The 11672-nt window shown below is 36.4% G+C and overlaps 1 protein-coding gene across 2 annotated transcripts in view; it reads right to left on the minus strand.

The window, feature by feature from the left end:
* RNLS (renalase, FAD dependent amine oxidase) overlaps positions 1-11672 on the minus strand; it is a 112378-nt gene that overhangs the window by 86054 nt on the left and 14652 nt on the right. The gene's annotated exons all lie outside the window — the stretch shown is intronic.

Genomic DNA, 11672 nt, shown 5'->3' on the forward strand with positions numbered 1-11672 from the left:
TTTTTTTTTTTTTTTTTTTAATTATAAGGCATTTTTCTGCACCCCAAACAGAAAACATATTTTAGAAAGTAAATTATATTTGCCTTATCATATGATTCAATGTACTCAAGAATTTGGGTCTATTGATGCACTTTCATGCATTAAATCATTCTACCACAGCGCAGAGTTGCACAAAAAGCAATATGGGTTAAACTTATACAGGTTTTAGAGTAAATTGGCATTGCCATTGAAAGTGCATCGCACTGCACTAAAGATCGAGACTTAGCTTTTTATGCCATAATGCCCTTGTTAAACAAATATCACTTTAGTGCACTAGTGCTAATGGGCCCTTGAAGGTTTAATAATTCTTTAAACGCATATACACTGGAATTATCTTCTATTTTGCATCCAAAATCAACGCCCAGTTGCATTTTCAGGTATAATTCAGCTAAGTATATTCTAAGTGCATTAAATCAGAAAGCATATAATGTTTTTTAGTTTGTATTTTTAAAAGCTACAGCTTTGTTAGAAAAGCGTGTTAACTGTCACCTCACTGCAGACAAGGACCCTTGCATTCTGTGGGCAAGTATTGGTCTCTTTGCAGAGGTCCCACACATTTGATTTAGAGCTAGAGCTTCACCTAACGTTTTGTGCCACACAGATTGCATCGTTCTAGCTCTGACTGGGCAGTGTGCGCCAGGATTACAAGGGATTTCATTCATTGCTATGGAGGACACTGGCTTATATATACAGTCCTCTAACACAAGTGTCTGACAACGTCATTATCTAAAATCATTAAAAACAAATAAAGTAAAACCAAACCAATCATCAAAATATAATTTGTATAATTTTATTCATGCAATTCATCTGTTACATCTGTACCAGGTCTGTCGATTTCTTACAGCATTTATGTCATGATGTAGAAGTAAAGAAAATAGCCATAGTAGTGGTAGCAAACTATTCAAGATTTAAAGAGATATCCTAAAATGTGAAGCATTTGAGGAGCAAAACTTCATGTTGGAAAGAAACAATCAGCCAATAAATGTGTCCAGATATTCAGTGGATAGATAGCACAGCTGTTTCATACAATTCCTGTTCCTCCTATAACCTAAATACAGCCATGCATTTTCCCATAACTGCTTTTAGTGCATAATCAAATTTAAAAAAAAAATTGCAATTTTAAACCTTGTCGATGTTCAGAATCTATAGGGGTTATACATCCAATTATGATAACATGACATGATATTATAGTGACTGTAATTGACTTTACCTTTGCTATCATCTCCAATGACAAATTCTCGGGTTTTACAAAACTGTAAACAGATACCAGTTTTTAATATATATGTGTGCCAATGTTTTTCAATAAATTTTTATATTGGATACAATTGATATTGCTTCCTGATAATTTATTGGCTATGCCTGTATGTTTATATTTTTGCATGTTATCTATTTAACCTGTTAATAATTTTTTTGCTTTTGCCACATCTCACTTTGCAAATGTCAATCTCTGATCCCTGATCGCGCTAATAATACCTCAGTTCCGGGCGTCCCACGTGGGATATGCAGCTGGATGACAACAGGGAAAGACCCGTTTGAATGGCATCACACTGCAGCCAGGGTAGGGATCATAGTCGGAGCAGTAAGATCCGACCGCATCATATACGAACCCTCTACATGGCTTACTCAGTGGAACGACACCAGGGAGATTCGTTAGATGGCACGCGTCATGCCATTGCAGAAAGCCACAGCCAGAGCCACTTGCTTCTATCGCAGTCCACTTACATCAAAAGCTTTTCAGACAACATACTTATGAAGAACCATGCCATGGCAAATGCAACTAAATTTGTCTATATAAGATATTCATTTCTGAATCTTTCACTGTATATTCAATACAATTTTTTTTTTGTGCAAAAAACCCTGCTTTCTTTCTCTTCATAAATATCTTTTCTGATATGTTATATTAAGGGTTAGCACATAGTTCCTTGAAGAACTTTTATTAACCCCCCCAGCGCTCTAATTCTATCAATATTAGAAATGTTTGTTTATATTGTGGGCCTGTAATTCTTAGGATTAACTCCCAGGTATGATAATTAGATTTATTTATTATATTATTATTATTATTATTATTATTATTATTATAATACAGTATTTATATAGCGCCATCATATTACGCAGCGCTGTACAGAGTCCGGAGTTGTGTTACTAACTGTCCCTCAAAGGAGCTCACAATCTAATGTCCCTACTATAGTCATATGTCATTAATGTAGTCCAAGGTCAATTTAGGGGGAAGCCAATGAACCTCACTGCATGTTTTTTGGGATGTGGGAGGAAACCGGAGCACCCGGAGGAAACCCACGCAGACATGGGGAGAACCTGCAAACTCCATGCAGATAGTGTCCTGGCCGGGATTCAAACCTAGGACCTAGTGCTGCAAAGGCCAGGGTGCTAACCACTGAGCCACCGTGCTCATAAATTATATTATAATACATAATTATAAATAGTAATTTAAAAAAATAATGAAATAATAGGCAACAATGTAATCCTATTATATTAATTTTAAATATAAAATTTAAAATTTACTTTTATTTTTATTTCATGTTGTGTGGTATTTTTATACTGTAAAAACCATTTAAAAGCAGATTGCATTGTAATCTTCTTTTAAAGTTCCCGCCCGGCCACACCCCCGAACACCTCCCGGGTGATGCGAGTGGGGATGTCCCACCCGCCTCACCCCAGGAATTTGCTATTGCTGCTCGCATCTGCAGTGAGATGTGAAGCACAATGCAGAAGTCCTGCATTGTGATTCACATCTCACTGCTGATGCAAGCAGCGGCGTGGCCGGGACCCGGGTGGTATTTAAAAGCAGATTACTCAGTAATCTGCTTTTAAATTTCCCACCCAGCCACGCTTCCCGAGGGACAGACACCCCGGCATCACAGCGGGATCACCGTTGGAGTGCGGGGCAAAGGTGAGGGGGGCTTCTAAAGTTACCCCGAGTTTGACTCGGTATTACCGCTTTTTGCATGTAAAAGCCACCCCGAGTCACACTCGGGATTACTGCTAGGGGGGTTAATTTAGATTTCCACCAATACCTACCACTTTAGTTCTTACATCAAAAGCTTTAATGAAACATGATGGTGTCACAAGTGGAATCAACAGCAGGGGTGAGTTCTAATTATTCGGATTCTATGTGCATTTGGAGTGCATTAATAAAAGAGTTGTTCATGCTAGCAGCTAATCATTTCTAATGATAAAGAGAAGAGAGAATTATTAGTCAACAAAAAAACAGTACAGTAAAATATACAATATTACATAAGACATTATACATAAATTTAGTTGCAAAAGCTACATTAAACTTAGGCAATGGTGTGTCATATTGGTGTTGTAAAATAATACTCTTCCTCCATTATCCATGTAAAGAAATACATACAGTTGACAAAAATACGTCAACCTCCGGACCTGAGGTGTTCCAAATTTTTGAAAATTTCCAGATTTTTTTTTTTATACTTACCTCCACACACAGGCAGCCACAGACATCTGACACAGTTCCAGGGAACAGGCAGGAGGAACGTCTCAACGTGTATTTAGTGTAATAAGCAAAACCACAGCTGTTTCTGCAGAACAACATTAGTTGCCAAACAGTGTACTACAGTCCCTGTATTGAATATGCAAACATGCAATCTGAAAGTCATGCCGGGAAACTAAAGGATCCGGATTATTGATAGCGGGATTTTCAATTGTCAACTGTAATACCTGTATGTAGTACATAACAAATCCAGTTGTAAGCATTGATTGGGGGGCGGGGATTATTATTTAATTTCCTCAATAATTTGGTTTAAAGCCTAATATTTCATTTAAACCTGGTGATGTGTAGCCTTCAAATTTAAGATCAACCTCTCATGTATACGTGGTCCAATGCAGTAAACCTAAATCAATCTGTATTATAATTGTGGCATGTGGCCATGCAGTAACTTAAGGGAGTTAATGTTTTACCACTTGTAATAATACATACATGTTCATGGGCGCACATGAACAAAATGCCAAGTAAAAGCCTGTTGTGTCACATTCAACATGATGGAGAGAAGTTGATTCCACTTGGAATACTAAATGTATCTCCTGAATTTGTATCCATTTGCATTATTTACATTTTTTGCATTAAAAAGTACTTGGCTTTAAATTGACTTTTTACTAATTTGTCTCCTAATGATGTAATTAAGTAATTTGAGGATATAGTGCTATATTTTTTTTATCTTTGGATCAGCTGTTAATAAAGGCCACAATTTGGCATAAATATTTCTTAGTATATTATGTTGTTGTAAGTATATAATTTTATTAACTATACTTTCCTTCCTAGTTTGTTCTCTGCCCTATGCCCAAAGGGAATATCATCTCTTGTTTTTGATAATGCTTTTTTTAATGTTTTTTGACTTTACCCTCTTTGTGAACTTCTAGTCCTTAAGTTATCCACAGCTGCTTTGAATCTTTCTCTTTGGTGCATAGTCTTCTCACTCATGAAAAATGTGGGTATTGTATGCTATTTTTAAAATTAATTTGGATATGCATTTCCTGATGATAAAATAGTATTTCCTGCGGTGGATTAGCGGTACAATTTTAATTGTGTATGTGTGTATTGTTCGGACTAATTTTGATTGTCCAAAACGAAAATGGATAAGGTGCTTACATCTATTCTAAATTTTAGATTAAATGTATTTTGCTGTATTAGAAGAAAAACAATTGTTAAGACACTATCTAGTTCCACTCTAGATGAGAAAAACATTGTCAATATATCTCCCCCACATTAGAATATGGCGAGAGATATCAACATGGACTCATCTGAAAAGAGGTCTCTTTCCCATCCTCCAAGGTACAGCTTGGCATATGTGGGGGCACATCGGGCACGCAAGGCCACTCCCTGTACCTTGCAATAAATTGACTCATTAAATATAAAAATATTTTGATTTAAAATGTAGGTCAATGAAATAACCAATTCGTTTTTCAGCTCACTTCGTCATCTCTTGTAAGAAGCATTTAACAATATCTCAATACCTTTACCAAGGCAGTAGTATACTTGAGAATAATGCTTCAATGTCTATTGGCACTAGTAAAGCTCCCTTTGGGACTTCCAAATCATCAATAATTTTCAACAAGTTGGGAGTATAGTTTAAATAGGATGGTAAACTAGATACACATGGTTGCAGGTATTCATCCATTAAATGACTGGCATTGGATGAAATGGATCAAGAAATATCAGAATATGCGTATCAGAAATGGTTGGCAGATTCCGTAAATTTTATGCACTTTTGGTAAAGCATAAAATGATAAAATGTTGGTAAGTTGGGCATTTTAATGTTTAGGAAATCAAAGATGTTTTATCCATATAACTTTTTTGTTTAAAGCAGTAGTAAGAATAGTATAAAATTCCTCATAGTACTCTTTTATATAACTTTTAAGAAATATTTGGTACCAATCATTATTTTGAAGAATTTTTAAGCATATAGATTTATAATGTTCTCTATACAAACAAACATTTCCACCCTCATTGGAAGGTTAGATGACAATTTTATCATTATTTTGTAATTGGATCAAGGCTTTTTGATGAACATTTGTCAAATGACTTTTTTTACATCTCTATCTGGATCAAAGTCAATAATTGCTTGTCTTACTTGTTCCACAAACGCGTAAATATTTTGGTTGATACAGTTGTCCTCACTGCAGAAAGTACTGGTTCAAAGTTCTCTTGAACTTGAGAATTTCGTTTTTGTAAGTATGTTCTAATTTCAATGTTTTTGTCATTGAATGATCCTGATGCAAATAGAATGGAATGTTGAAAATAGAACTTCTTGTACATTGTAAACTAAGCCCATTGTGAGAATCAAAAATTTAAAAAAGGCAAAATGTATCAGGAAAAATGAAAAATTGGGAGCAAAAAGAACTGATGTATTTTGCTATATTTATATATATATTAATTTTTTTTCCCATTTTCTCTTAACTGTTTCATGGTGTGGGTATCGATAGCTGTTATCGTTTTGATTCCTGGCTGTGTTACAGAATAGTTGAACATTTCAAGTAAAGAAAATCAAACAAAACATAAAGGATCATGACGTATACATGAATGTTGTACGTTCTTAGTGAGTGAGATAGATTCTGTAAGAACTGAAGTGTGAAATATCATTAACCACAGAAAATGAGTCATCACATTGCTAGTTTCCATATATTAGTTCCTAATGTTACTTTCAAAAAAATTCCTGAGAAATTCTTAAGGACTGTCCTTGTCAAAACCGTTTTTGAAAAAGTGATTTTCTAAATAGTACAAGCAGTATGCATATCTGGAAAGTCAGATTCTTTGATATGTATCCCCAGCCAATAAAATACTAGCATTTGAAGAATATTCGCTACCTCTATGTCTCTCTCAAGCAGGGTTTCCTTTAGGAGCAAGTGATGTCACTTCCTGTGCTCCCAATGAAGTGGGGAGGAAGAAGTTGCAATTGTGTCCCATTCCCACCAGAATAGACACAGTATACACCTAACACATGGGCCACAGCCCTCGACATTATATATAGCAGCATGTACTACACCTACCAAATTGGACATGGCATACTGCACTCACTTTATTTAGCACAATGGGCATAGTACACACACCTGCCACGTGGACCAAAGCAGTAAACTACAAAGGCATGAGACTGGTTATAGCACTATTAGACACTACATAACATCAAGCATTACACCTAGAAGCTGGACTTGGCATAGTGCATACACTTTTATAAACACAGGGGACATGGGGTCAAGGAGGGCAATACACCAGTATGGGGGAGCCTCCTTTTGTGATCTCCTTTCAGAATGTAATATTTTGGTAAAGTTTTTCTTCTTGCAAGAGACCCTGAATGGCTTATTGAGGCAGAAGGCACTCACACATCATTACTTCTGTATTTATGAACATACTTCCTCAATGGTTCACCAATGCCTGACATGGCGTTACTTATTTTCTGTCTTGCAAAATTGTGGTCAAATGCAATATTCAATCTGTCCCCCTCATATTTATGATACTGTGAAACCTTTGACTGTAATGTAATGTAATATATTTATAATGCATTTGATACAGATTGTCATTTTTCATTCATGGAAAATAAATTGAGCAATAGGTCTGGAGAAAGTTTCGCACAGGAATAAGGAAATTGCGAGCATAGGCATCTGGATTGCATTGGATTAGATGCTTCCTTGTTTACCTGCAATAGGAAAATGACATTATGAGTCTAAGTTGTGTGGCTAGAAGCCCAGTGATGTCCAAGATACAGACCGTGAGCTACATGCAACCTGCAGAGATTGTGCAGCCGTCTGTGCCCCAGACCTCTATTCAGGCTTCATATTTGGGTCTCAGCTTAACCCAATGACTGAATCAATCCACTTCTAGGCTTGTGATCCTACTACAGGATGTAAGAGGACTCCCTAGTAGCCCTGGGCAATACAATAGGTCATCTTTGACACCATTAGCACTTTTGTGACATTGGCATTAGGATTTAGAGGTAATTCATTGCAACAGTCCCCTAGTTTCAGGTTATCTCCAAGTAGGGCTTGAACAAAGTAATATTCAGACTGATGGTCACAATACCAGTATTACCCTGAACTGAGAATCTAAGTATAAAGTGCATGCCCTGGCCACTTGGACATGTAAAGCTCTGATGCTCTCCCCCCATATTATGCCAGGGAACCCTAAGGACCAATGTGCTGGAGGTTCTGAAGGCTTTGCTGCCAGGGTGGTATGTTCTTCTGCTGTGACTGCCAGGTATCTGAAGATGCTGTAGGGAGTTCTATATGGCTGCACATTATAGCAGCATTTATTTTCACTGTCACTTTAAAAATTGAGACAACAATATATTAAAAGTTTAGTTTTCTTGATATACTGCACATCCAGCTTTTTCTTAAAGCAATCTATAGTAGTTGCTGAAACTACTTCCTGAGGGAGCCGATTCCAAAATTTTCACAGACCCTACAGTGAAGAATCCCTTCTTTAAAGCTTAAACTTCTTTTCCTCCAGACGCAAAGAGTGCCCTTTTGTTCTTTGTAATGATCCTAAAGTGAATATTGGGGAAGAGAGTTCTCTATATGGACCATTTATATATTTATACAGGGTGATCCTTAAACATCCCTTCTCCTTCATTCCTTTTATTAGTTTAGTTGCCCTTCATTTAGTTGTAAAATGAAAAAAATAAAAAAACAACAGAGTAAAATGAAAAAAACAAAAAACTATAAGTCAGAAAAAAAAAACAAATAAAAACAACATAGAAAAAGATAACAATGTGCGGCATCAATGTGAAAATCGTTTTACAATCAACATTTTGATATAGAGTTGTGTTCTCAATGCAGTGGGTTAACAAGCATAAACTGGCATTATACAAAAGACAAACATTTAACATCCAACTACCTTAAGCCGGGATACCAATAATGATAAGGTAAACCAAATAGAAAAAGGTTCTCATTGTTGCAGGGTATAAATACTGTCCAGTGAACGCTTAAGAGTAAAAGAGCATTCCAACCCATCCATCAGTTACATACATTTTTGATTGAATATTAGGAAAAAAAATAAGAAAGAAAAGAAAACTATACGGAGAGAATAGGAAGAATAAGGGAAAGGTGTGGGTTGGGGTCTGTAGTACTGATAGAGCAGTAGTCTTTTGTGGCTTCACCATTTACTCAATAGGGCCAATACGTTGATTTCCACATCTTTTTTTTTTGTGTAGGTGTTACAATTAGACTTAATATTATAAGCAAAAACCTGTGTAGTACTGGAGGTCATCAAAATAAGGTGTTTTCTACCTTCTTAAATCACAATACAACAACAGGCTTTTTAAAAAAAATGGTGATATCCAGTACCATACTTCTAGGATATGCCATATCCCACAGAAGTTAAATATATATTTTTTTTAATTTACTGAAAATTCTGTGATTTTAAAGGCAATCACTTTAACACTGATTAAAACTAAACATCATTTTTTAACTTATCCAAATTTTTACAATATATTAAAAATGTTTAAAATACATTGCAAATACTCATAAAGCACATTTATTTCAATGCTGTATCCTCAATGCGTTTCGAGGAACAAGTCCACCACTTCAGGAGAAAAACTCCTGAAAATTATTTTTTATATATTTACTTAAAAGTTATATTTACTATAAAAATCACACAATTTGCAAACATCAAAATCACAATACAATTAAATATATGTATAAACACTTACATCAGAGGTCGGCAAACCCCGCCTTTAGACCAGATATGGCCCAGTCGGTAGTTTGTTCCGGCCTAATGCCCCCTGGCCGATCTGACCTAATCCTGGCCGGCAACCCACGGCGGAGCCTGAACGAACTACCGGAGCTGCATGCGTTAACACTCCCATGTGTTAACACTTCCGCCGCCGGGGTAACTGGGGAACATTCCCTCTCCTCCGTATGCATTGCGAAGGAGGGAGATTTCCCTTTGAAGGCGTTCCTGTTGGGGGGGGAGCTTAGGGTGGGACTCGAAAGAGAGTCCAATCTAGTGTGCTCCTGCCTACCCCTGAAATGGCCTAGTAGCCAAAAAAGTTTGCTGACCTCTGACTTACATCAATAACACTGGTCAACAAACATTTTCTTGCCAAACAGATTAAAGTAATTTTAGGTTATGTTTGATGGACAGATTCCAAATATGGTATTGGTTTTGTTAGATTGGCTCTAGTTTTTAAAATAATTATCTCAATAATAACCCCATAGAAAACTAATGAAACATGAAAATTAAGCAAAATTTTATGAAATACTTAATGTCAATATATTCTATATTCAGTATATTTACAGAACTAATCACAAAGAAGTCATTGAAAAACAAACAAAAGTTTCTATGATTTCCTTTAATGCCAATGATCAGGCCAATCACGTTGAAGGCTCCAGCTGTAGTCTGCCATCATCACTTTTATATCTTAATATTTTATATTTATATCCTTGCAGGCCATGTCACTTTTTTTTACTTTATTTTTAAATATTTGACATCCAAAACACCAACGGAATACAGATAAAAAGTTATAAAAATATTTGGTACATATAGCATGTAAGTAACAATACACAAGACAGCACAATATACAGGATATCCCATGTCACGTTTTTCCAGTGATCCTCCTTTGCTCTACTATCCCACAGGCAGGTATGGGTACTTTGTGTATCCACTTTGCTGTCCAAGTAGGAAGTTTACCATTTTTAAATGCTTGTTTTGACAGAATTAGGTCACATATTAAATCATTGAGCTCTTCTTGGGAGAACTCCAACTCCAAGCATTGCCAACTTCTGGATCACACTCTAAACCCTGTATGTCCTCCATGTCAGATACAGGACTATCAGGGAGTGTACTGAACACTGGTACAGGAACATCAGCACCATGCGGCACAGGTCGTCCTGCTGATTTCAAATCAGGGTTCTCTTTTCTTGTAACGATTGAACACTTTTACATTTACAGGACAAAAAAAACAATCATTATGATGATTTTTGGGCTCTCGCTATACCATAGGTACACCAAATGTCAAACTTTTTAGTTTTCCATTTTTCTACTGATGTAAACACTCTACACAAGTTTTGCATACCATATAGGGGAGCCCAATACTTATCTTGATCGCCCAGTTTAATACCAAAATATGCAAGATATGCAAGATATGCTTGTTTCAAAAATTCTGTAATGTTTCTTCTCTGTTTCTGAGAATATTCACCACAAATATAGCAAAATACATAATAGGTCATTTAAACAACTTCCTCTCGAAGAACTAATAATAATAATATGCTGTGTTAACATTTGTTAATGTTCCTGTATCACAAGAACTAGAGCCAATTCAATGAAACTGATGTCATTTCTGGATTCAGCAGACCTGAAATACACTAAATATATTGAAAAATCCTTGGCAAGTGAAAACATTTTTTTTTTGTTAAGCTGTGTAATCAATCTCATGTATAATATTGCCTCTAATATTAATATTATCTCACAGTATATTATTGCCATCCCCATCTATATGATTCACAGCCGCCCTCCCTATAATATTGCCATCCCCATCTATCTGATTCACCCTCCCCTATATTAATATCATCCCATCTATATGATTCACCCTCCCCTATAATAATACCATCCCCATCCATATGATTCAGAGCCACCCCCTATGATATTTTCATCCCCATCTATATAATTCACAGCCGCCCTCCCTATAATATTGCCATCCCCATCTATATGATTCACCCTCCCCTATAATAATACCATTCCCCATCTATATGATTCAGAGCCACCCCCTATGATATTTCCATCCACATCTATATGATTCACAGACCCTCCCCATAGTATTGCCACCCCTCTATAAAATCTTTAGCTACCGCCATAAAATTGACAACTGATCCATATTATCCACAGCCTTCCTCCTATTACAGCCTCCTGCATATGATTCCCAGCTCCCTTTGTAATCATGTCAGGCCCCTCCATAATATTATGTCCCCCTATCATTTACATACCCCCATAATATTGCCATCTTTCCTCTATATGATTCCCAGCTCATCCCCCCCCCTCCCCCAATTATAATATGGGCAGCCTCTTTTCCATATTACCCTCATCCTTCTTCATATTATTGAATGTCCACCCTCAAATGATTCTCAGCGCCTCCATAATAATGTCAGTCCCCTGCTCAATGTTACAACCCTCT

Source organism: Pyxicephalus adspersus, chromosome 10 (genome assembly GCF_032062135.1).
Source record: "Pyxicephalus adspersus chromosome 10, UCB_Pads_2.0, whole genome shotgun sequence".
Taxonomy (NCBI): Eukaryota; Metazoa; Chordata; class Amphibia; order Anura; family Pyxicephalidae; genus Pyxicephalus; species Pyxicephalus adspersus.